Source organism: Crinia signifera, chromosome 8 (assembly GCF_055691185.1).
Source record: "Crinia signifera chromosome 8, ASM5569118v1, whole genome shotgun sequence".
In the NCBI taxonomy this organism is placed as follows: domain Eukaryota; kingdom Metazoa; phylum Chordata; class Amphibia; order Anura; family Myobatrachidae; genus Crinia; species Crinia signifera.
In genome coordinates, this window is record NC_139224.1 from 129,742,023 (window position 1) to 129,769,667 (window position 27,645).

The 27,645-nt window shown below is 42.6% G+C and overlaps 1 long non-coding RNA gene and 1 pseudogene across 1 annotated transcript; one reads left to right on the plus strand and one right to left on the minus strand.

The window, feature by feature from the left end:
- Window positions 1-1,128: 1,128 nt before the first annotated feature.
- On the minus strand, window positions 1,129-27,645 carry LOC146027096 (uncharacterized). The gene is made up of 4 exons (XR_014454666.1): window positions 27,585-27,645; window positions 6,077-6,148; window positions 2,351-2,389; window positions 1,129-1,182 (listed from the first exon to the last, which is right to left on the minus strand). It is a non-coding gene; the product is annotated as an uncharacterized LOC146027096 (long non-coding RNA).
- On the plus strand, window positions 17,831-17,950 carry LOC146029764 (5S ribosomal RNA; annotated as a pseudogene).

Here is a 27,645-nt window from a genome sequence, read left to right on the forward strand (position 1 = left end):
TGTAAGTAGCATTACGGTGTGTGGTGTATAGTGTGAGGGGCCTTACGGTCAGACATAGTGTGAGGGGCATTGTGGTGTTTGGCATAATGTGTACTGGGCATTGCGGTGTGTTGTGTAAGTGGCATTATGGCATGTGGAATTACGGTGTGTGGCATTATGGGGGGGGGGTGGGGGAGCCCAAAACTATTTTGGCTTGGGGGAGCAAAATTTATAGTTACGCCACTGGGTCAGGGTGCTGGGGGCAGCAGCTGCTGAGGTCCAGGTGATGGGAGAGAGACAGCTGCTGAAGTCCAGGTGCAGCTGCTGAGGTCCGAGTGGCAGGGCGGGCAGCAGGCGGGAGCCAGTGAGCAGCACGGGACCAGAAGAACCCCAAAAAAAAGAACTTGCCCACTGACTGGCTGTGATTTATTGGATGTAAAAAATGGCACATGCCAAAGTAAGCCTTCTCGGGGAGCTGCCAGGGTGCTCAAGGGAAATTGGGTCCGAACTATTCTCAGAACTCGGCGGCCTAATGTATGGGGGCCTTAAGCCAATAGGCTTAAGGAAAGGGCACTGAATTGTTCAGTAGGTCACCAAGAAAATACTTTATTGTCAAGTGGGCCACATGGGCCTGCAGGGGTGAGAAGAAGAGGATTCTGGTAGAAACTCTAAATATTTAAATTAAGAATGATTGTAGGGGAACTGTGATAATAGGTATATGTGATAAATTATATTATGGCTTTATAGTGATATTAACTATGCAAGTTATAGGCTGAAAAGTGCAACCTTCCAAACAGATCTGGTGTACAGAAGAACATTGCCAGGTACAATGTGGGATCATGTGTATGGCATATTCTGTAAAAGTGGATGTTTAGTAATTGCACCTATACAGATGCACTGTATAAGTCTCGCTCTACACAAATGGCCACAAGTGCTGCAGAGTATGGAACATCTACAAGTTATTCTCTGAGTAATAGAACCATTGTCTTCATGTCTGCACCCAAGCAGCACCAAATACAGCAGTTTTCCCCTCTTAAGCAGTAGAAATAAATTGAGACAGTTTATTTGTACTGAAGCCATATTGTTATACAATGTTCATCAAATATATTTCTCATGAGGAACATGAAGATAAAAAAACATTAGAATCTTCCTTACGTGAGATACTAATCCCAGGACGTTTTTAAGAGTATCCTTAGTAGGTTTCTAAAAGGTAAAAAATAAATATATAAATGGTTTGAATTAGTGTAAAGGAACTGAGGCATCTGGTTATGAAGTTCAGATTATACAACTGAAGCATGTTATAATTATACTGCAATTACGTATTAAACAGAGAACCAATATCTAATGTCTAACCATAATAAAAAAAAAAAAAAACACATCATAGTCTGCAGGGTATTTTCTAACAAATTTAATTTTATGATTTAAATTTACATTTTCAATGCCTGGAAGTTGAAAGAATAATGACACAGAAATATAAAGTTATTATGCAGAACAGTAGAAATATACTCAGCACTGTCCTACAAAACAGAAGATTTACTCTTTCAATCCCTTAACTGTCATTTATATTATTCAAATCCTGCTAAATTAAATCTTGCTTTTAAATGTGGGATCATAATTCTGCACATGAACGGACTGATTTAGCACTCAACAAGGAACCTCCATGCTGAACGAAGCCCACTGATACCAGAGTGCAGGCTTCTCCTTCACCTCCGGATGCTGGCAGCCATTTTAAATGCAGCATTGACACTGTCTAGTGAGCCAATCAGAGCTCGTGTTCTGGCAGCCACTCTGATTGGCGATATTTTAAATTGCTGCCAGCGTCCAGATGTGAAGGATAAGAATGCGCTCCCGGAACAGTGGGATTCAGTTAGAGCAGCGCAGCTGAAGGTGGTGGGGAATCCTGCATTTGCTCTGCCCCCCCAAGTGACTAGCACAGCCGTGTGGTAAGTAAGGGGGACCCGGACTGGAAGTCAGTCCTGGGCCCCACAATTTCTAATGGCAACCCTGGCTATGTTTGATGTCATGCAGCTGCCAAAGCCCTTCGCTTGAGTGGTCTGTTTATTCAAGACCACTCCCACAAAACACAGCACCCGCCCCACAATCTCACCTTGTTGCCACCCAGAACAGCACTCACGCATGCATGTTGCCATGACTGTGCATGTGCAGATCTGTGAAAATCGCCAAATAGCGATTTTCACAGCTTTATGTACAGGTCTGTATCAGGCCATGTCATCCAAATTCTGATCAAAAACATCACTGTTCAAATCAGACCCGGTTTTACACTTATTTATTCATTATAAAATATAATTTTATGTCATTACAATGTAATGTCTTTATATACTATAAAACAGACAACAAAATGTATCCATACCTGTAGTATTTCTAATAAGCGACCGTTCACAAGATCTGACTGTATGTAAGATATATTAATTCACATGTTAAAATACATTCTATTGCATGTAAAACAAATCATATATTCAGACACACAGTTCTCTCCATCTGACTGCCCAGAGTGTCCCAGTTACTTTGGTCACAGCACTATTGTATAAGCTGATCCTGTGGGGGACATGTCAATTTGTGTAATTGTAAGGATTGGACTGCATACAGTATGTCATAGAAAAGCAAATGCCCCCGATCAGGTAATCTGAGACCCCAATACTTGGCTACTACACATAGGCAAACGCAGAGGGGGGGGGGGGGGTTCTGGTTGCCTGGAAACCCCCCTCCTCTTGGCAAGTGCATTATAATATGACAACAATAGCACTGGTATATAATATGATAAACAGAGCTCCCACCACATCATGCAGTGTAAGGGACATAGCACGGCTAGTGCACATGCCTAGTGTATCAGCTTCTTCTACCTCATTGACTGTATGTGTGGATCTGAGCCCTCAAACATTGCACTGGACCAGAGAGGAGCTGCCAGGAGGAAGAGACAGGAGCCTTAACATGAATTGGGAGATTGTGATCTTAGAAAGTGCAGTACTGGTTCTATTATGTTTGTGAATTTATTTATTATATGTTTAACCTTTTCCTGACCACTTATATTTAAATGTGGGAAGCAGCATATATTATAGACTATGGGCGAGATGTACTAAGCCTTGAAAAGTGTTAAATTGGAGAATGAAAACACACCAACCAATCAGCTCCTGCCTATAATTTTTCAAACACAGCCTGGAGTACGGCAGTTAAGAGCCGATTGGCTGGTAATTTATCACTTTCCATTTTATCACCTTTGAAGCTTAGTACATCTGGCCCTATATGTACTGTTAAATATCAATACTGTATTCCATACAGTATCCAGTGTATAAAAAACAATTTTGAGGGCTGTTACGGCTCCCCCAGACTCGCGTACTTCCTCCAATGCCCTGCAGAGGGGGAGATTCTGGATTACATTTGGAAACCCCCCTCTAAAACTCCTACATTTGCCACTGCTACTGTACACTATCTGTCTGGGGTATTTTGTTACAGATACCTTATCCTATATAAGACAAATTGAACACAGGCCAGCAGTGTTGTCTCAAACATACATTAACAGAGCTTGGGTTTATTCATTCATGAGTACAGGTATCACAAAGCTGTAATGTACCCCAGGGCCAGGCCCAAGCATCGTGATGATGGATGAGGGAAGGTACAAATATAGAGAAGAACAACCACAGGTAAATGGGGGAGGTCCCCTTGTCATCTGTGAATAGACACTGTGCGCATTCTCACAGCAGCAAAAATGGGGCGTGGCCTCACAGGAGAGTCACTAGTATAGGTCACGCCCCTTTCACTAGGCCATGCCCCCCAAATTTTTGGCACGCATTGGGTGCACGTGTGAGCGTCCCTGCTGCTGCTGCATGACAGTTAGGACGAATGTGTGTGCCCTAAATGCAGGGCCGGCGCCACCCTTAGGCAGCTTTAGGCATTTGCCTGGGGCCACTGGAATGCCCAACACCAACCCTCCCTAACCGGCAGCATTGGCCCCCCTAATTCTGTGGCAGCAGCGGGCGCTTCAAGCCCCCCCCCCTCTACTCGGCAGTGGTGGCCGCATCCCCCTGGACTCGGCGGCATTGTTCCCTACCCCCCTTTACTCGCCAATGGCGCCCCCCTCTGCTCGCGGCTGCACCCCCCATCCCCCCCCCCCGGAGTAAGCGGCATTATCCCCCCCGCATCAGCCCCCCCGTGAGCAGGTGTGCGGCAGGGCGCCCGCTCCCCCCCCCCCGGGGCGCTGCGGTGCTTTACACCAGCCCTGCCTAAATGTACATTACTATGGCACAGTATACAACTGCTACATTTTAGTCCACTGATCTGAAGTGTCATTTATTCCTATGTATAAAGTAAATGTATTCAACTAGAAAAATCAAAATGATTTTATTCTTACTTCCCTGATGCAGGTACAAGAGATTATATCATATCAGAACCTATATGATGGCATATAGATGGAGAAGTCATAAACCTTGGAGAGTAATAAAGTTGAGAGAGAAAAAGGACCAGCCAATCAGATCCTAACGACCATGTTGATAAATCGCAGCAAAGAGCTGACTGATTGGTAGTAAATTTCTACTCATTTTATCCCCCTCCAAAGCTTAATGCATCTCCCCCTTTACTAGTATGAAGACAGGAGGGCTTTAACAATTCATAACTATAAAAATCTGTATTTTGCTCCTACAAGTTTGACTCCCAAGGCCCAGTCCCATGTGACCAATTAGTGCTGACAGCTACACAGTACCACTTATACTCTGCATGCTGAAGTGCTTCCAAGTAACTATTTCCTGTGTCCTTCACACATCCCACACCACATGTCCTATATGTACAGATTTGTCCTCATACATCCAGCTCCAGTCAGTCACACAGCGGGAGATGCCGGATGTGTGAGCTCAGAGATCCTGTGTACTCTGTCAGCTTCTGGCACCTTTTTTTTTTTTAACCTAATATGTGCCTTAGTCACAATGTGATACTGGTTAGTTTGATATGTGACACTTTTATATCTGTGTGCAACTGAGTCACAATGAAGCACTATGGAACTTAGCATGGAAAAACAGCTACGGCTGATGCATTGTAGCACTTTGTACAGTGTACAGATACAGAGTTGCTCTCAGATGTACAGGTATTGAATCTTAAATTAATCAACACAGTCTCCTGGTGCATTGTAGTCACTTCATATTGTAACAAATAGCAATTTCATCAAAAAGGTGTAAAATGCCACCTGCGTCAGAGTGCCATGAGGGGCTGATTGGCACAACTTCTGCAAAGATATACGAGGTCAAATCTATAGGGGCAACTGTACAGTTTCACTCATATTCTGCATGCTCAAAGTAAATACAGATTTTTAGTCTGTGTATATGCAAAGCCATATCTCTGGACTGTCCTGACTTTAGAGGGACAGTCCTGTTTTTTGGAACTGTCCCACTGTCCCTCCTGTGTCCCGCATTAGAGGTGGGAGGGGAGGGGGGGGGCAGATGGATGATTGGATGTCCTTCTGTCCATCACTGCTCTGCTCAGTATGCATGCGCACAGCACCTATTCAAAGAGACAGAGGGACTGGGGCCATAACCAAAGTGATGGGACCTGGAGCATGGCTCGCAGCAGTGGTATCCCCATAGAGTTACGACCCCTCAGCAGAGTCCATGCCCTCTTTTCAGGTGCTCTTATGGAGAGTCTAAATTCCCCAAACTACAATGTACGCAAAAGTGAAACCTACCACCTTACTGCCTTGTACAACCGGTTATGCTACAGTATGTGCATTTATTTAATTTAAAGGGGAGTATATGAAATAAAAGGTCTATATTCAAGACCCAACTGTTCCTGTATACCAGAGCATCCTTGCAGTGATAATGAGGCGAGCCCCTATTAAAGGCCAGATACATTGAAGAAGTTATGTTGAGTACTGTACATCATCTAGTGTGTTTTGATAACACTGATTGGAGAACTCAACAAACATCAAAAAACTGCAGTCATTTCTGTATTCATTGAGAGAGTCAAGACTTGGAGTATGACGTGTGGAGAATAATGTCCCATAGAATATAGAAACTGAAATAGACAAGTGAATGAATAAATCCTGTAATAGTGCTCACAGTGAGAAAACATTGCTACAATGAAAATATGATCTTACCACTGCGCCAAGAACTGGTTTAGTTGTATCTTCATCCTTATCACCTGTATCACCCATATCACCGGTTGAACCCTAGAACAATTGCAAAATATTAAACATTCAGCAAAAAGTTGAAATCCAAAACAAAGTGTAATTGCTTTTCAAATATAAAACATCTAAAGGAACAACAGTGCATGTATTTTATATTTATAATACAGTATATTCCAGATACCACAAAATGCATGTTTAGTATTATATGCATATAAATGCTTCTGCAAATTGTGTTTTAATTTACATAAACCTATTAAAGACCTGGAGATAACAATAGTTACCAGATACATTTCCCAATGTTTATAATTGCATTTACTATAACAAGAGCCTCTTCATTTAATACTATGAGTGGTTTAAAGGAATGCGTTATGTTTTGGTTATATATGCCCTACATCAGCAGTGCCGTCTTTCCCATTGGGCACAATGGGCAGTAGTCCAGGGGCCCTAGGTCTGTAGGGGCCCACCCCAATGGGAAAGATGGCACTGCTGGTGCCGGACTGGTGATGAGCTTGACACCTGCCCCAGGCAGCAGCACTAGTAGTAGTAGTGCGTGCAGGGCTCAGGAGCCGGAGTGCGGCAGCTAAACGCTGGGGCCTCCATCCCATCTCCCGATCCCTGTTACCCCATAGTGCGGGACCTGGTCTGGTGTGTGTGTGAGCCCGGCGTCTCTCTGGGTCCCCAGCAGAGGTTAGTGTAGCCCGTGGAGAACCACCTGAGTGATGGTCAGAGCCGGGGTCCTGCGGAGCATTCCACAGGCAGCATCTCACGGTGTGCAGCCCACGCTCAAGGCGTCCTGGATGTACCGTGTGTGTGAGCAGCGGGTCAAAGTCCGGGGGAAGGGGAGATCACCATACATCCTGGGTTCCGCAGCCAGCAAAGGCGCTCTGTGCATCACCCATGGCTGTGTCCCAATGTCACCAACAGCAGCTCTTCACCCTCTCGCAGAAAGGCGCCCACTACCAATGAGCAGCAGCACCTGACAGGGAGGGGTCCCGGGGGCACTGGGACAACTACCCCACAGTGTCCAGTCCACTGTCCCCACTCAGCCGCGGCGGCTGGGAGCCTGTGGTGCTATTTGCCGCCGGGTGGGAAGCGCTGCTGAATTTGAAAAGACACGCCGGATGCTAATTGGCTGAGAGATTTCACCATCTGGCCAGTCTTTTAAAATTTAGCAGCGCTTCCCACCCAGCGGCAAATAGCATTACAAGCTGAAGATCCCTGCTGCTGCTACCGAATCCCCACTGCCGCACGGAGGTGAGTCGGGGGAGGGGGCTCCAGGGCAAACTATTTCAGGGGGGGGGGGGTGTTTTGGGGCAGTGAATTAGTTTTCCCAGGGGCCCTCGCTAATCTTTTTCCAATATATTTTTATTGATTTTTTAAGGTATAACACAATGACATTGTTAAGATACATCAGTTAGACTGCAAAGGTAAATACAGTAAAAAGGGATGAGAGCAAAGTCAAGACCTTGTAAGTGTATGGCAACCACAAATTGTAGAAATTATCAAAGGTTATTGACTCATAATTTAGAAGGACTATGTTATTGTCCTATTTGAGATAACCATCTAAACACTGAATTGGAGTAGTAGAAAGTGTTGTACAAAAACTTTTTGGAGTTGTTAGAGAACTAGGTTGAACGTGAAATAAATGTGTTACACCTGTATTAAGAGGGTTTAGGGTAGAATCAGAAAGAGAGGAAAGGAAAGAAGGAAAGGGGGGGGGGGGTACATGTAATAGCTAAATCTTAACATATGACCATTTCTTAATCAAGACATCTCATCTCAGAAGCAATATAAATCAAAAACTTTAAGACGATCTATGTAGGGTTAATTTGCCCTTAAACGAAGTGGAATATTCAGGGTTAGCGATGTAGTAGCTACAAAAAAGTGAGAGGTGAGGAGGAGATTTACAATTCACCATTTCTGGATTTAAACCAAGAGGTGCTTGTAAATGATTTAGATATCTCTAATTGGGTGTTAGCTGGTAGAGACAAAATAAAGGGTTCCCAGATTTTGAAGAAATTCCGAGAGCGTCTCTCAAGTTTTTGAAGCGGTATGGATCTTTTTTCCAAGAATAGAAGCTGGAGAAGCTTTTGTGTAAGTTCGTTGAGATTGGGAGCCAAATTAATTGTCCAGTGAAGGAGAATACGTTTTTTCGCTTTGGTTATAATTTTTGTAAGTAGTTGAGAAGTGATTGTAGAATGTTTAGGAAGGTTCCAGGATCCAAAGTGTAGAAAAATAATAGCTGATATATACGGAGTAGAGTTTATGTGGCAAATTTTGTTGATAAAAGCGCCGACTTTGTGCCAAAAATGTTTTATCTTTCCACATTCCCAGATGCAATGGTTAAAGTTAGCTGATGAGTGGTGGCATTTCTTACACTCTCCTGTTTCTTCTCGAGCCCAATATTTCCTTTGAGATGGAGAAATGTATGCTCTGTGTATAAACCTGAAGTGTATTTCTTGAAGATAAGCTGATTTGATATGTTTATATGCAAAGTTGTATGATTTGGACATTAAGCTAACATTGGATATATAAGGAAAGCTGGAAGTCCAAGGAGTAGTGATTAAATACCAAGTATTGTCAGCGTCCATCTCTATCAGTTGGTAATATAAGTCTCTATTACTGAAGGGGTTCTTGGTCAATCGTCGTAGTAAAATGTTCAATGTGTATAATGGCACAATTTCAAATACATAAAGAATTGGCGTGAAGAAATATTATATTGAGATTGGAGAGCAGACAGGGCCAGCTCTACCATTAGGCAGCTTTTACGCATCTGCCTAGGGCGCTGGGATCTTGGGGGGCGCCACCAAGTCTGCAAATCAAAAAATCAAGGATGTCTATGAGAATCCTTGTTGTACTTAATGCAGGTGGCGACTGTGGAACTTCTAAGACCTCACCTATTGATACTTTCCCTTGAGACATACTGTACTTCCCTACATTGCTTCCCCCTCCTCCTCTGTTGTGGGTGGCAAAGGGGAGGGTGCAGAGGGCCTCCAGGAAAAGCAGGGGACTTTCCCACCTTCCTGGTGAGGCCGGGAGGACCACATGATTTATTTTTTTGGTGGGGGGGTGGGAGTAGGTTGAAGTTTTGCCTAGGGTGCTAAGAAGGCTTACACCGGCCCTGAGAGCAGATAATGCATATAACTGGCTGCCAGGGTCAAATACTTTAGAGATATGTTAGAGAGCCCTTTTTCTTTCCAGTCGTTAAAAAAGGAGTTGGAGAGCAATGCCTTAAAAGCCGGTTCCCCCAAATCAAGATATATGGAGAGCTACTGTATGAGGATCTCTTTTTAATTTTCTATTAAGGGAGAGTGAAGCTAAAAAGGTGTCATGAAACATAATATTATGAAATATTTAAACAGCAAGAATGTGGTGGTACTAGCGCTAAGTGTTACCCTTCTCCTAAGAAAGTCTGTGTAAGTTATATGTGTCCGTATTCTCTATATATGGCCCAGTTCCTCTAATCTTCTTTATAGAGTGGCTGCTCCTCTCCTGTTGGTTCCTGTTCCAGGGAACCTTATTGAAATGGATCTGAAAAAAGAGTGAGAGGGCGCCTTCTGGTGCAGTATGTTGATTAAATATGGGTCCCTTCACCTTTTCGTGAGAATCATCCCAGATATAAACATAAGTACTGTTTCTAGTGGTCTCCAAACCACTCTAAGTTGCGCTCAAGTTTGCAATATGTCCTCAGGTAACTACAATGTCTGGTCCTTATTAGGCTCTCAGATTTATTCACCCGGCCCGTTCACCACAGGAAAGGAAAAGAGAGTTGTAATAGCGTGATATTGTAACACACAAAATTTATTTCACGCAAAAGATGACAGTAAATGCCCGTACAGTGTTAAAACATTTAAAAGCTTATCTGGAGTTTTTGGTGAGGTCAGATCTTCTTATTCACCATAGAGCCAGAGTTCCCTCTACGCGTTTCATCCCCCGCCAGTACGGCTTGGACTTCGTCAGGAGTGTAACCCATAGGAGCTCCCTGGCTCCAATTTATACCTCTGTTAATGGATACCTAATTGGAGTGGGGATCCCGCCAAAAACAGCTCCCCACTTCCTGTTTCCGCTATGTGGAGCGCATACCCCGCCCCTTTCGGGTGTCCCGTGACCCGCACACTACTTCCGGTATCACGGCAGATCATCCCGGCTCTCCTTGATAAGAGGCTTATTTCATAAATCAGGTTACCCAAAACAGAGGTGTTAGTGGCTCAAAACATCATTACATGCAAGTGTGGGACTTAACAGTTTAAAACCGGAGTTTAACAGCACTGTCCGGGGATCGCGGCACCTTTACTTCCGGTAGATGGTGGAACCCAAATTCTATTTCCGGAAGTCCAGTGACCTGCACCAGACTTCCGGCCTCTCCATGTGACCTCTGGCTGGTCCCGGAGAGTTTTCACTAAGTTTTCATAACTACCATTTAGACTTGAGATCAACTTATAATTGCATTGCAAGTATTAACTGGCAAGTTTTATCATTAAATGTATAGAAGCTAATACTTAACGTGCAAATACTATCATGAATATACTGACCTTTGGGAAATGTCTTTTTAAAAAAAACTGCGTTTCCATATTTGCACTTTAAGTATTTGCTTCTATACATTTAATGATAAAACTTGCCGGTTAATACTTGCAATGCAATTATAAGTTGATCTCAAGTCTAAATGGTAGCCATGACAACTTAGTGAAAACTCTTCGGGACCAGCCGGAGGTCACATGGAGAGGCCGGAAGTCTGGTGCGGGTCACTGGACTTCCGGAAATAGAATTTGCGTTCCACCATCTACCGGAAGTAAAGGTGCCGCGATCGCGGGACAGTGCTGTTAAACTCCGGTTTTAAACTGTTAAGTCCCACACTTGCATGTAATAATGTTTTGAGCCGCTAACACCTCTGTTTTGGGTAACCTGATTTATGAAATAAGCCTCTTATCAAGGAGAGCCGTGTGGTCTGCCGTGATACCGGAAGTAGTGTGCGGGTCACGGGACACCCGAAAGGGGCGGGATATGCGCTACACAGAGCGGAAGCAGGAAGTGGGAAGCTGTTTTTGGCGGGATCCCCACTCCAATTAGGTATCCATTAACAGAGGTATAAATAGGAGCCAGGGAGCTCCTATGGGTTACACTCCTGACGAAGTCCAAGCCGTACTGGCGGGGGATGAAACGTGTAGAGGGAACTCTGGCTCTACAGTGATTAAGAAGATCTGACCTCACCAAAAACTCCAGATAAGCTTTTAAATGTTTTAACACTGTACGGGCATTTACTGTCATCTTTTGCGTGAAATAAATTTTGTGTGTCACAGTATCACGCTATTGCAACTCTCTTTTCCTTTCCTATGGTGAACGGGCCGGGTGAAAAAATCTGAGAGCCTAATAAGGACCAGACATTGTAGTACCTAAAGACATATTGCAAACTTGAGCGCAACTTAGAGTGGTTTGGAGACCACTAGAAATGGTACTTATGTTTATATCTGGGGTGATTCTCACGAAAAGGTGAAGGGACCCATATTTCATCAACATACTGCACCAGAAGGCGCCCTCTAACTCTTTTTTCAGATTATAAAATATTTATTTAGAAATAAATGACATGTCTGAGTGGAGAAGGCCTGATGGGGAGAAAGGATAAAAGAGGGCATAATCAATTTGTGGGCATGTATAGTGTGAGGTTTCAAGTAAGCAGTCACTTATATATCTGAAAAGGACTGAATTAGAGAAGTATTTTAAGTTAGGAAGTTTAATTCCACCTCTATCTCTGGGTAGCTGTAGTTTTGTTAAGGAAATTCTGGCTTTTTTCCCTGACCAAATAAATCGGGTCATTAACCTATCAAAAAGAAGAAAATCCACACTAGTCAGGCTTATTGGAAGCATCTGGATAAGGTAAAAGACTTAAAATAATATACTCTTAATCACAGCTACGCGCCCCAATAGTGATAAAGGAAGTTTAAGCCAGGTGTTTATAGAATTAGTTATTTTGGAGACCATTGTGGAGTAGTTCAATATATATAGATCACACAATTAGGGGAAATATAAATACCTAAATATTTTATTTTATCAGTGACAATTTTGAGAGAGGATATTATTGGAGATGAGAGAAGAGATTCAGGAATTGGTGTCAACTGGAGAAGTTCAGTTTTATCTACATAGTCTTAAGCAGCCCATACACGTTGCTTTGTGGGCGTGCTTTCCGTGCTGTACTAGCACGGATCACATTGCATTGCATTGCATGTGCATCCGTTGTGCATGCAATGCGATGCAATGTGATGAAACCTAAGTACAAAAAGTATGTGCAAGCACATACTTTTTGTACTTAGGTTTCATCACATTGCATCGCATTGCATGCACAATGGATGCACATGCAATGCAATGCAATGTGATCCGTGCTAGTACAGCACGGAAAGCACGCCCACAAAGCAGCGTGTATGGGCTGCTTAATATCCTGATATTTTACCAAATGTATTAATCAGGTCCATAATCACAGGTAAAAAACAAATACAGTAAACTGTATAGAGCGCTTGTCAAGGCTGTTTACTCAAAGTGAGCTGCTGCAGAGGGGATTAGTCAGATCCCTTTAGAAAGTGAAAAAAAGAGGGGGTATGCAGCGCTCATTAATGATACCAATAGTATATTGTACAATACAAATTTATTTATGATAATAAAAATAAAGATAAAAAACAACAATAAAAGACACTTATTGATGATTATGATTAAAAACAATGAATGGACCTGCCAATAACGAATAGATAGTATAACCTGCTCTGGTCACTCAAAAGTCCCAGCACGATTGAAGAGAAATATAGTAGGAGTCCAGTTTGGGTATCCTTATGTGCTGCTGGAGGTGTCCCGGTCCTTTGATAGGATTGAGTGGGCTTGTGGGGATCCTCTCTAAAGTGTGGCTGTGCTTGTTTAGGAAAAGGTGCTCCAATCTGCAATATCCATAGAATTTTGGAGGTGTCCCAGTCCGTCAGGACTAATTAGGTATGGGGAGCCTCTCTAAAGTGTGTTTGTGCTTAGGATGGAAGTAGGTCCCAATTGGGGGGAATAAAGTGCAAGTCCAGATGATAAAGCATGAAGAAATATTTGGTAGGTCTCAGTCAGGTCCCAGGAAAACACCAACGCGTTTCACTGTACCAGGACTGCCATACATTCAGGCCCAGGTATATATACCCTCCTTGGTTAGTATTGGTTCACCTCATTGGTGGAGGAGAATTTCACTCAAATAAACAATATACAGTAAAAAATCTAAAAGAGAGAACTCGAAGACAGACTCTTAGATTAATAATTAATAGAATAGATAGATTTCATTCATGAAATAATTATGGAAGACAGTGTTTATAATACTTAAAAAAACGTAAACATAACCTCTAGGATCGGAAACAGTGATCACTTCCGGGTCATGGAGTTAATAGAATGAATAAACATTATATACATTCATAGAAAACAGTATAAGACCTGACAGAATTTATTTAAGGGTCAGCTTAACGTTATACTCATATTGCAAATGTGTGTAGGACGATCAGTCCGGAAATAAGGCACTGGAACACATATTGTGGAGTTCGCCAATCAGAGAATCAGCAGTATGTCATTTCCGCCTGATGACCCGCATAATGCGGATGTATATTACTAATAACAGAGATATAAATAATCCGAGACTTCGGGTAAAGAGTGCGCCCATGAGTGCTTTCTGTGGTGTATCAGCCTCCCCCGCTGGACCGCAGATCAAGGCTGAAACTGTTCCCCTACTGCACAAAAGACGCTACTATCGTAGTTGCCGGGAGAGAGTCGGATATGATGTCATCGCACTATGTGTGAGCCGCATATCCGGCTTGCGGCTCATACTCTTGGTCCGTCAGCTTTATTAGTCCCTCGGATAAGTGCCCATGGACTATGGTTCCCAATTTACCGGGATATATGTATATATTGAGCCCACTTATTTTGTAAAGTAAGTAGTGGAAAGATATGTGATAGATAATAGGAATATAGAGATGAGAATATATATATATATATATATATATATATATATATATATATATACGTGGATAATAATGAAAGTAAATATAAATAAATATAGTTATATTAACATATTAATAATGACAGTTAAAAAATTATTATCATTATAATTCATTGGTATTATGGGGAAAAAAGTCCCAAAGTTGGTTCACCCACTCTGAGAATTAAATAGATATATGACTTTCATAAAAGAAAGAAAGAGAAAAAAACGGAGAAAAGAAAAGGAACTATTTTTAAACCAAAAAGACCATTCTAAATGAGGAAGCAAATAATTATAATACTACATTCAATTCAAGAGATTCATTGAGACCTTTAGGAAAAAGGCAATCCAATTTAAAAATCCAATAAATCTCTTGCCGACATAGCATCCTGAACCTGTCACCTCTCCGTTTGGTGACCCCAATATGTTCCAATCCTACTTCTGTTAGGTCTTTGGGGTTGCTAGCATGGCATTCCATATGATGACGTGATACACTATGAAGGGGATTTTTCTTGATGATATTCCTTCTGTGTTCGAGGAAACGAACTTGTAGGGGCCTTGTGGTTCTCCCCACATATTTGAGGCCACACCCACAGAGAAATAAGTAGATGACATAATTATTGTCACAATTAATAAAACCTTTTATTGGTTTAGATATACCATCTATTGGAATTTCCAAGGTCCTATTTTTAATGTATTCACAGGTAATACAGGAACCCCGGCCACACCTGAAGCTACCTTGGGTTTTCTGGGGGAGCCAGGTCAAGATGGTACTTGGTTCACTCACACGTGTTACTTCTCTGAGGGCACTAGGTGCTAGTAAGGTTTTAAGCGATTTATTTTTCTTAAATATAAATGATGGTCTAGGGCAGGGGTTCCCAATCTTTTTGGAATCACGGCACCCTAGAGTAACAGAATTTTTCCACGGCAACCCTGGGCCCCAAAAAATAAATATAAAATTAAGTAGATTGTGTTTATATGTGCTTCTTAGATTCAGTTATGTGGTAAAGGGCAGGATTTGGTTCTAATTGTACACATTTTATGATTGGCAGCCACCAGCACTGGTTTTGTCCATAAATAATTGACCATAAATAATTTGAATTGGTCCTGGTCCACCAACCCGTGGCACCCTTGCAAGTGTCCCAAGGCACCCCAGGGAGCCACGGCACACAGTTTGGGAACCACTGGTCTAGGGAGTAAGATGTTACATAAGATGGGATCCTGTCTCAAGATATTAAAATTATTTTGGACAATTTTTCTGATCTCATTAGATTGATTATTAAAAGTTGAAATAAAGTGTAGTGTATTAGGAACTTGTTCTTTGTCCTTTTTCTTTTTTGTTTCACATTTTAGCAGGTCTTCCCTATTAGTGACTGGTGCATGCTGTGCTGCCTCAGTCCCTAGCTTCTTTGGGTAGCCTCGTTCATGGACCGCTAGGGACAGTTCTGTAGCCTGTTCGTTAAAAGTAGATAAGTCAGAACAGTTACGTCAGATGCATAGCATCTGACCTTTGGGTATGTTTCTGACCCATGCAGGATGGTGGGCACTGTCAATAATAATCACAGGTATACTACTTGCTGGATACGGGTTTGCTCCTTTGTGGAGCTGGTGGTATGTCTGCACTCTAAGAGAATTTAGATGTATATGATCCGCAGATCAAATCCCCACATTGGATCGGTTCGCGGGGGTGCAGTTCCCAAACAGTGATAGTTAGGCAATAAACAGGAAGAAAAAAGGACTGTTGTTTAGGGAACGCACTTGGACAAAATAATTAATCACATAATATTTAACTTTTAATGAGTTATATTGTTAAAAGGTCCCATTATATAACATGGTGGGAAGCCGCAGTGAATTTAAAGAGGTTAAAATCATACGCACAAACATATACACACAGATGGTGTTTAGGTGATAAAGAATTGAGGAAAAAGTGATCCTAAAAAGATCTTGACTGGAGAATGTCAGTTTTATTTATTAAGCAGATTTTCAATGTGTGGAGAAAATAATTTATTTATTGTCTAGAGGATGTTGTTATTTTATAAATACCTTGGACAATAAAAATTCTTGTGTTTGGTACCCAAAATGTGTTTTTACTATTAGGTCACTGATACTTTGGTTGACTCTCAGCTAATCCGCTAAAGAGTCATGGGCACTTTAAATGCATGAGGCCCAGGGGTAGATGTATATTGGTCCCCTATGCTATGTTCAAAAAATATTCCCAGACAGACACAGTCACCTATAATTGGTACCGTGGGATACTGTCTGTTATTTACAAAAAGAGAGCATAACATTAAGTTGCTTCCTGATCAGTATTTTGTATTCAGGAAAAAGGATTGCTGATTGCTATGTTCAAATATTGATAATTGGATACAGTCACCTAAATTGGGGACTGGGTGGTCTTAACAATTCTGGCAATAGTTGCCTCTATTGCTGCCACCTATCAATTATTATATGAGCAGATCTGGGAAAAACAAGTTTGAATACTTTTGCAGGCAAGGGTGCCCTCTGCTGCTCATATCAGGAACATAGCATGAGAATCCTTAGTAATCAGTGTAACACATAGGGAAATTCTAAATAACTAAACACATTTGAAAGATATTTCTGCTAACTGACATTTCAGTCTAGATCTAACCAACACATGTTTCACTGCTCTACGCAGCTTTCTCAAGGCGATCCACGCCCCCCCCCCCTTGCCGGGATTTCGGCGGTCGGGATTCCGGCGTCTGGATTTTGAACGCCGGGATCCCGACCGCTGGGATTTCATACTGAATCCGGCTATGCTTTTCACCCCACACTACACTCCCTCCCCACACTGCAGCACTACACTACCTTTCAACACTACATCGCTCGCTTTCCTCCTCACACCATGTTGCTACTGTACCTCCCCACACTGCATCCTTACACTAACTCCCCACAAGGTGACCCTTTGCTACCTCCCCATGTGATACTTCACTAGGTTCAACAGGTAAGTATAATATTTTTTGGTAAGTATTCTCTTCTTTACAGATTATTTTCACTTCCACTCCGAAAGCATAATACACATGGAGTTTAAATACTCCCATAAGAGGGAAAAGAAAGGATGTATGGCGCCACTTGTATCCTACAAATGTGGGAAATGTGTCATCTGCAAGTACCTCCACCCAAACAGAAAACATTTTACAGACACTGGGGATAACAACGAGTTCCAGATAAAGGACTTCATGAATTCCAATTCCACTTCTGTCATCTACCTACTAGAATGCACGTGTGGAAAGAAATATGTAGGCAAGACCAAGTGCCCACTGAAAATTAGGATTCAAGAACACTTAAGGAGCATCAAAAACAAAGTGGAAAATCATGCAGTCCCTAGACACTTTCTAACAACCCACAAATCAAATCCAGAAGACATGACATTTAAAGCTATTAAACATGTCCAGCTAGGGGAAAGAGGAGGCGACCTGGCAAAAAAACTATCCCAAAGGGAAATGTTTTGGATATTCCAGCTCCAGACACTACATCCGAGTGATTTAAATGAGGGATATGAAATCGCTCCGTTCCTGTAAAGGTCCTGTAACCCTCCTGCGAGAGGAACCTTATCCCCCTGTGTTTCTTCCACACAAATGCACCTCTTCACCCCCCCCCCCCCCCCCCCCAATTTTCTTCTTATGTTTATCTCCTTGTATCCTCCTTATCCTATACAATTATCTCACTTTCTGAGCAAATAGGTACTCGGGTCCGAGAGGTATCCAGGTCTGAGAGGAAAAAAACATTACAGTCACACCACACTGGCAATGCCCAATCTCGTCCGATCTTGGCAGCCAAGCAATGTTTGGGCCTGTCCAGTATCGGGACAGGAGACTACCTGAGAAGAACAGGTTCTGTAATGAAAGACGCAAAGAACCTCGTGATAAGGACAACCCAAAAAATACCAAAGCTCAGTTTACACACTCCTGGACACGCTCACCCTCTTGTTCATCTTCTACAAGCCTCATCTATCTGTCTGTCACCCATCACTTAATCACCTATTGTCCGTAAATATATGTTAGAAAGGTCTTATATAGACACTTATTGTAACTACTAAATATAACAAATAAAATATAATCACAAGGTCACTCACACCATAAAAATTTCCTTAACACCTATATATTTTCTATCACTATAGTATATACACTATCTATGTACATAACTTGTCTTTTTCTTCTTATTATTATCACTGATGTACAGAGGTCACCATTGTCTTATAAAGGTCACCTAATACTTAAGCACTTTAATAATTATGCTGCTATTATTTGTATATAAAAATTTTTTTGCTGCTATATCCTTTGCTACTACAGTATACCATGAGTACTGCCATATAACACTGTACTATATTATATCCTTTGCTACTATACCATGAGTACTGCCATATAACTCTCTATCTCAAAAATTCTTTTTATCCCACAATATATATTTTTTATCCCAGATAATTATTGCTGCTATATTTGATATTTCTTAAATTCACTGTATATATATATTTATTATTGCTATCAAGTCACGTGATACTAATTAACATGTACAAATATGCAAATGTGCAAATACTAATACAATATATTTTATACCCCCATGTCCCATACGAAATCGTTATGAAGGAAAACATGAATAAAACAAAGCAAACTCCAATCTATGCACTGAGATCCACAAAGATGGCCGCTTTTCAATACAAAAGTCCACAAAGGTCCCAGGCAAAATGGCCGCCGAACAGAGTCAAAAATCATGCTAGAGCCAAGAAAGCTTGAGATCGCAATCCTGAACATGATGGACAGCCGCCACAGCCAATCCCCGCAAAGCGCTACAAAACGGAAGTGTGGCAACGCGATACCTCCGCTTAGGAAGGGCGGAAGCCGTCCAGCTTACTGAACTACACGCATACAGGAAGCAGGGCGGAAGTGACGTCCACCCACCGGAAGTGGGGACGCGCATCCCCCAATCATAAATCTATTGTTTTCTCATCTTCTAATATTGCTAAAGAACGCAGGAAAAACAACAAGAGTCAGCTAATGTTAAGCCCCTAAACCACTGTAACAATAGAGGAAAATTATGCATAAAACCATGAATATAAAAACGGAGGACACATCCTACAGGATGTGACCTCATAACCATGTGCATTAGGCATATTTGGTATAAATAGAGCCCAATACACATCTCTCCCTCACCCCTTGAAGAAGTCTCTCTAGACGAAACGCGTTGGGTACTGCCTGCTGACTCCTCCACTAAGATAAGTCTTTTACTTTTAAACCTTTTTTATTATATTTACCTCCCCATTTTTTAGCGACATCATATGTAGGCCTTTTTAGAAAATATCTCGCATTTTTTACTTCGGTGTTTTTTCTATATAAATTGTATTTTTGTCTGTTCTCCTTTTTTAGTGCTATTGTGCACCCTTTTATATGTAAAATAAACCTTTTTTATTATAAAAAGAATTTCGTGTAGTATACAGGTATTTACTGTCGCTTACCTCTATTCAACCAATTGCAACTCCCATAAGAGTTTAACAATTTATTTGCAAACAAGCATATACTACAACTTAGCACATAACACATCAGGTGAATAAAATAATTCAATAGATAATGACAACTCACATTTATTGAACCGGAACTCGAAAGATAATGCTCTGCTTTCGCTCTCTTTCCTTGAGCAGGTTCCTACAATTAAACAGGTTATACAACCCTACCTTCCTTTGCTATAACCAATAAATAGAGTTATCACTTCATGAATAAATAACTTAACATGCTGAATTTCATGAATAACAATTTTATACAACAATATCACAATTAATGTTATTATTTCGCAATAATAATGTGTAACCCTTTTAGTGCACTCTAATCTCTATTCTCTTACTGCAACTGCAGTAAGTAACAAACTAAGAGCTTTTATATGTATATAAATATATGTATATTACTTGGTGAGCAAAAGTCAGCAGTTCCTCCAAAGTCTACAATTCGCTACGGAGTTCTTTAAGGTAAGTTCCTTGCTCTAAAGTTGAAGCTTTTAGTGAAATATTTGTAATCCACAGTGTTAATGCTGGTAACAGAAAGATAACCTCATTTTGAATAAAGCGGTTCTTTTCCTTTACTAAATAGAGTCCAGCAGCTTAATGATGTTAAATATCAGTCAATACATTTGTTGCTGTAACCATATAATGTTATTGAAGCTCAGCTGTCTTACTTTCTGTAATACCCTCTGAGCTGAAGCAATGTCTGACAGAAATTATCTTGTCACTTTCCTGAGGGTTTACACAGATTCCCTGTATATTTCAGTATCTCATGTGCAGTATACAAATAAACAAAGCTTTTCTTTCCCCTTGAGATGCGTGCCTGAAGAGTATTACACTGAAAATGGAGCCTAGGTTCACCAACTCCTTGGGTGCAAGCTTAGAATAATGTCCAGTATCATGCTTTTATATAGTAGCTGGGTACAGTGGGAGCATACTGTATATAGAGCTGGCTTTTACTGTGATGACTGCCTCCCAATTAGACTGTAACTTTACTCAAGAATCAGGATGGATGCCGTCCCCTTCTTTGCCAAATAGGGGTAGATGGCGCTGGACTCACTTCTGGATTAAAGGCAGAAGACACCACAGACTCCGCTTAAGGCCATCCCAGGGATGATGCATCACCGACTGACCTCCCCTTCACTATAGCAGCCCACTGCGTCTCATCTGCCTTCGCTGTGCTGCTGCACAGTCTCTGGTCATACCAATCAGATGTCCCCACCGAACACTAGAATCATCAGGGAGGACTCTACTGCAAGAGGTAAGCACTGTACCTTAGAGTGCTCCAGTGTGAACTCCATTTTGCACGCTCTCCTCTCTCCTTACTCTACTCAGAGACTCTCCATCTTTCCCTCACGGACTGCATTGCCCAACTGTTGCTCACTCTGTCATCTCCTGACACTGGTCATGTGACCAACTCCTGACCTCTTAAACAGTTGCAGAGGCTACAGGGAATTGTTCATCACTGTAAACAAATTCACTATAGCATGCTTCATCATGACACACAATACATTGTATAGCAGGTTATTACATACCTCCCGGCTAAAATTTTGCGTGTCCTTGCGCAATAGGAATACTATAAAATAGACTTTTTAACGTTATAGTTTTACAATTAAACATTTGTTGTACAATAGATAAATACATATCTTAGATAACATATTACACTCTAAATCTTGGCTAATATCAAAACTATCTATATGAGATACCATTGTTATATTCCGTAGACCTCTTCAAAATCTGCTAGAGCATCATTTGTATTTCCTCAAAGGATATTGTGGTATAATCGTCTGAGCAATGCAAATCTGGAAGATACCTCTTGGTTTTATTTGCTACACTAGAGGATTCTACAGTAGAATTTGATTCAGAAGTTGACACAGTTGAATCTGGGCAATTGAGACTTATGGTCTCTGATCCCTCTGTCATATCCATGCAAATCATTCCCTCTGTGCCATTTAAATGTACTTGTCTGTGGTAGTCCATACTGGATTCAGTTTCCTCCCCTCTCCATTTGCTTTCCCGTACTTGCTCTTGAGGTATTTGAGGCCTAACTACTGTACATCCTTCAGGCTCTGTTGCATTGGCTTATTCCAGTCTTCCACAACATGTTCGTCTGTTCGCAGATGTGCTTCACTTTGTTCTGGAATGTTGGGTTTTCGATGTCTTTCCTCAGCATGCTGAACTTCTCTTATTTCCCATTTGCATCCACTTTGCTGGTAACCCTGCTAAAAGTTGCATGAAGGATCTCTACAGCGTGAACAGCGCCAGTACTGGCTGTGCTCTTTGGTATATCTGCTGCCTTGCACTGGAACACCATTAGGACCAGTGACATTAATGGCTTTGATGCCCTTCTTTACATTTGGCAAATTAAACTCAACTACTTCTCTACTTCCCAAGCTCTGGAAGCACTCTTCAGGGTTGGTCTTAATGGCAGTGTAATGTACAAAAACATCTTTCTTGGTGTCATTCCGTTTTATAAAGCCATAGCCATATCTCAAACTAAACCAAATAAATCTCCCCATAACTTTTCTTGTGCTACCTTCAAGCTCTGGGTTTGTAGCTAATGTGACAAATGTTCTAATTTGGTTCTGGACAACAGCATTAAGAGTCACATTTCTGGGTTGTCTACAGTTTTGTTCAATATGTGCAATATACAAATAAACAAAGCTTTTCTTTCCCCTTGAGAAGCGTGCCTGAAGAGTATTACACTGAAAATGGAGCCTAGGTTCACCAGCTCCCTTGGGTGCAAGCAGTGGCGTAACTAAAATTTGTGCGCCCCCCCAGCACTGCCCCCCCTCCCCTAGCCCTCCCACCCACCTTCCCAAGTGAAGTTAAAACCCCCCTTACCCCTCCGCGTGCCGCCGCCGCATTCAGAGTCCCAAAGCCGGCTCTGTCTCCTCCTGCAGTTCTATAATGACCATCACAAAATGGTTGCCCCCTTTTTCATTAGAAGTACTGCAGGAGGAGACGGAGCCATGACAAGATCTGCGCTGTGGCTGGGACCCTGAATGCGGCGGCATGAGGAGGGGTAAGGGGGGTTGTTATATATATATAGTTGTAACTATAGCCCCGCAGATCGGCGCCCTTAGCCCCTCAGCGCCTCTCCACCACAGCGGGGGGCTGCGGGGCTATAGTTACGCCACTGGGTGCAAGCTTAGAATAATGTCCAGTATCATGCTTTTATATAGTAGCTGGGTACAGTGGGAGCATATATAGAGCTGGCTTGTACTGTGATGATTGCCTCCTTAGACTGTAACTTTACTCAAGAGTCACTGGGCAGTTCCCTGTGTGTGTAGTAATGAACGCCGTCCCCTTTTTTGCCAAATAGGGGTAGATGGGGCTAGACTCACCACACCTCCCTTCTGGATTCAAGGTAGAAGACACCACAGACTCCACCTAAGGCCATCCCAGGGATGATGCGTCACTGACTGACCTCCCCTTCACTATGGCCGCCTGCTGAATCTCCTCAGCCTTTGCTGTGCTGCTGCACAGTCTCTGGTCACACCAATCAGATGTTCCCACCGTACACCAGGATCATCAGGGAGGACTCTACTGCAAGAGGTCAGTGTCCCTCAGAGTGCTCCAATGTGAACTCTATTTTGCACGCTCTCCTCTCTCCTTCCCTCTCCTCAGAGACTCTCCATCTCCCCCTCACAGACTGCACTGCCCAACTGTTGCTCACTCTCAACTGTCATCTCCGGACACTGGTCATGTGACCAACTCCTGACCTCTTGAACAGTTGCAGAGGCTACTGGGAATTGTTCATCACTGTAAACAAATTCACTATAGCATGCTTCATCATGACACAGTACAATGTATAGCAGGTTATTACACCCACTCTGCATTACAGCATGTGAATGAGACGCGCGTGCGTCTCATGCTCACGCGCGTCTCAGTGTCCATGCGCCGGGGCAACGGGAACCTGTCCATATCCGCTTCAGGGAGATGGACAGGTTTAGGGGGGGAGGCAGTGGGGACCCCGGGTGACCGCCGGCAAGGCAGCGGGGACCCGGGGGAAGCCGTCGGAAGGGGACGCACGCGCATCTCGTGCATGCGCGTCCCCTTTCGCAAATACAGATGGCGGGTGGCAGGGGATGGTGTCGCCATCGCCATCCCCTGCAAAGAAGAGCCCGGTTCCATCTGTATATCACTATGTTACCACTAAACTCCCCAAACTACATCCAGTAAAAGTTGCAGCTAAAGGATGGGACAGCGTACAGAAAATAGGGACAAGCACACCTGGTGAAGGTAAGATGGCAGAACAGGGGTGAGACAATCATTGTTGCCACTGGCATAACCATGGCTTCTATCACCCTAATTTAGGAACATCTACTGTAGGTATTTTTTGTTAATCCTGTAACAAAAAAAAATGAACATAAATGTATTTAATAGCAGCCTTAGTAGCATACTTGCCTACCTGACCCTCTCCATGCGGGAGAAAATGCTCTGTTTCTGGACTTCCCTGGTAATGTATGATTGCCAGCACCTGTGGTGAAACACCTTTACCTACAGTAGCTCCCCACAGGTGATAGCAATCATACATTACCAGGGAAGTCCAGAAACAGAGCATTTTCTCCCGCATGGGGAGGGTCAGGTAGGCAAGTATGCTTAGTAGCCATGATCCTGCAGCTGACTGAAAGGTGTGCAGAAGCTACTGGTCACACAGGAAGCCTTATATGGAGGGAGGGAAAGGGTGTACAACTATGCATAGCTTCATGACCTGGCTCTTCTACCACATACACCAGACAAGAAGATATACCATGCAATTTACAGTGTCACTGGATTCCTTCATGAGACTACACATTTCGCCGGCCACACCATCGTCCTGATACATTATACAACATAACACTAATCAGCTAGTCATGCAGCACATGTGGCAAATTGCAGCAATAGCTTTGGGACTGTTTTTCACCAGGGGCCTGGAGCTGCTGCTCCATCCGTCCCATAGTTAATTTGGCCCATATGAAATAAAAGCACAAATAACAGGCACTGTTAAGGATGCCATGATCTATGGCAATATTGCAATTAGGGGTATTGTGAAGACACAACAGCAAGTTCTTAACAAACTAAAGTCCCTTAGGAAGCAACATAGGGAAGTGAGGAGTGGCCCTTATATGATCTGTGCTGGTAATTAAAGGTGCCATGTGACATCCTAAAATTAACCTTCCACTGGTTCTCCATAAATGCCCCCACTGTAGCCCCATCTGGGCTACAGTGGAGGCATTTATGGAGAACCAGTGGAAGGCCTCACCATGTCTGCGATCTCAAGCCCAAATTGTGCAAGATGTCCCTCTGGTTATTTCCAATATGGACAAGACACTGGTCATGATCAAGACCCTCTACTGGTGTACATAATGTAGACAGTTGGTCTCCCTCTCCTTCAAAAAAAGTCCCTTCATTTTAACTCACTTTGTGCAATTAAAAACAGGGTGAGCATCATCATGATGCTCACCTGAGCTTTGTAATACAGCAACTTCCCCACAAAATCCACTTCTCCATGTTATATAAGTGCTGTTTGCCCATTAGTCCAGCAATGCACACCCAGACCATTTATACAGATGAGATGCTCGCACACCCCGTGGCCTTGGAGCTTCCCCCTAATCCCCATCGACACCCCTCCGACAGTCCCCCTTGCCGCCCCACCCCCACCCTGCCTGTCTCCCTGAAGCAGAGACGAGCAGGATGCCGCTGCCCCGCCGATGGAGGATTGGGATGCACACAGCGGCGTAACTATAGCACCGCAGCCCCCGCCACCGCGGGGGGGGGGCGCTGTGCATGTGGGGGCGCCAGGGGCTGCGGTGCTATAGTTACACCCCCCCAATCCCCCGCAGACTTACCTATCTCACTGGTCCCGGCGGCTCCGTTCTTTTGATGAGGACCACCACAAAAGGGCCGCCCCCATATAGCACACAGTTCTCTGAAACTGTCTTCTGTATGGGGCAGCCATTTTATGGTGGTCCTCAGCAGAAGAAGAACTGGGCGACTTGGAGCTGAAAGTCGCTCAAAACAGCAGGTTTGAGCGGCTTTCAGCTCAAAGCTGCCCAGTGTGTATGGCCCGTCGATGAGCGGTGAGCCCTGCTGATCGCTCCCGCAACATCGACAGGAAAGCCATTTATCTGCTGATTATACCAGCAGATGAGCGGCTTTCAGGACGGCTTTGCATAGCGATCCGCTATGTAACGCCGTCCTACCCCCCTCCGTCGGCGCTGGGCAGGGGGAAGGTAGCTCAGTGTGTATGCACTGAGCGGTTTTCCCAGCAGCGATGACAGCGGTCAACGCTATCTATACACTCTGGGCATGGTCACCCAGTGTGTATGGACCTTTAGTGTTTATGGGCATTTAGACACCCCAGACAGGAAAGGTGAACTGCATGTGTTTGAAAGGTGCAGGGTGCTAGAAGGAACACTACTGGGATACATAGTATTTCTATGGTTTTCTAAAGAAAAACCTGTGTGTTTACATGCTTGATTGTTCTGGATACATAATATTTAGGGCCATCACTTTGTTGGAAATACAGTACATCCCGTTAACACCACCAAACATCAGCTTCTTAGACACCCTGCGCTTTGCCTCCACCTATTAAACTATATCCGAATAATTAAGGTAGTAGAGATATATAAATACCAATGAGTTTTTATATATAAATTTAATTGTATGTGTAATGATTTTATAAATTCATACATGTATACAAAAAAACATACATACAGTAATGACTAGATTAAAACTATAGTGTCTAATACTGGTATACATAAAACATAAGGACTGGGAATCACAAGACATACTGTACATACAATTTTTTTTTTCAGATCTGTCCTCAATCAGTGGATGGACATTATATTCCTTTAGTAGTGTGGGGTCTGCCGGTAGACCTCTCATCAGTACCGTCCATGCGCAATAATAATGGCGTCAATGGGATCAGTAGGTCCACATTCAATCAACTACAGTAGTTCGCCCCAAGGTTTTCTCAGGATGTGTGTCACACCATCCTGAGGAAACTTTGCGGCAAAACTAGTTGATAATTGTGGACCTACTGATCTGTCGACGGTATTATTATTGCATATGGACAGTACTGACGGAAAGTCTGCCGGCAGACTCCCCGCACCTTAAATAAGGTACATTATAACATTGAACACTACCAAAGGAATATAACGTCCATCCACTGACTGAAGACTGTTATGATTTTTTTTTATATGTTTATCTTGTGATCTCCATTCCTTATGTTTTATGTATACCTGTATTAGACACTATCATTTTAATCTAGTCATTATGTATGTTTTTTTGTATACATGTATAAATTGATAAAATTGTTATACATACAATAATATGTATATATAAACATTAATTGGTATTTATATATCTCTAATAACTTAATTATTAGGATAGAGTTTAATAGGTGGAGGCAAAGTGCAGGGTGTTAAACCCGCTTTATTCTGTCTACGTACAACCTTGGGTACTGTAGTGACCCTATACACCCAGCTGTTACCTCCACCTTAGTGCAGTCTCTATCCAGCCACTTCTCCGTTGTGTTTAAACATCAGTTTTTTGTCACTCAACCTGTGGCTGCTTTGTGCTTATGATTTATATGCATTTTTTGTCACTTTCTGGGTTCACTCATGCACGCTATGATCTAAACGCATGCAAAGCCATTTGATAAATGCTCAATCTGAATTTGCACATTAGCAATCATCTAAGGGGGAGGTCTGTGACATCAGTGCCTGTCTCTGTCACAGATGCCTGGTAGGATCAGACTAATAACATCTGCACAGACTGGAAAATAATTTGATGGTTCAGGAATTGCATTTGGATTTGCAGGTGGATAGTAATATACAATAGTTTTGCAACTCATTTGTAGATTTGCAATGATGGAAAGGAGGATCTACAGTATAAAACATTCAAATAAATAAATGTGTGTGAGATAAAGTGCAAAGTATGGAGAGAAGGAGAAAAGAGGGAATGAATGTGTATAGAATTAATTTAAACAAAATACTACTTACTGCAGGATTACCGCTGGCTGGTTTGCTCTCAGATCCCGCATCATATCCCCCATCAGCACCT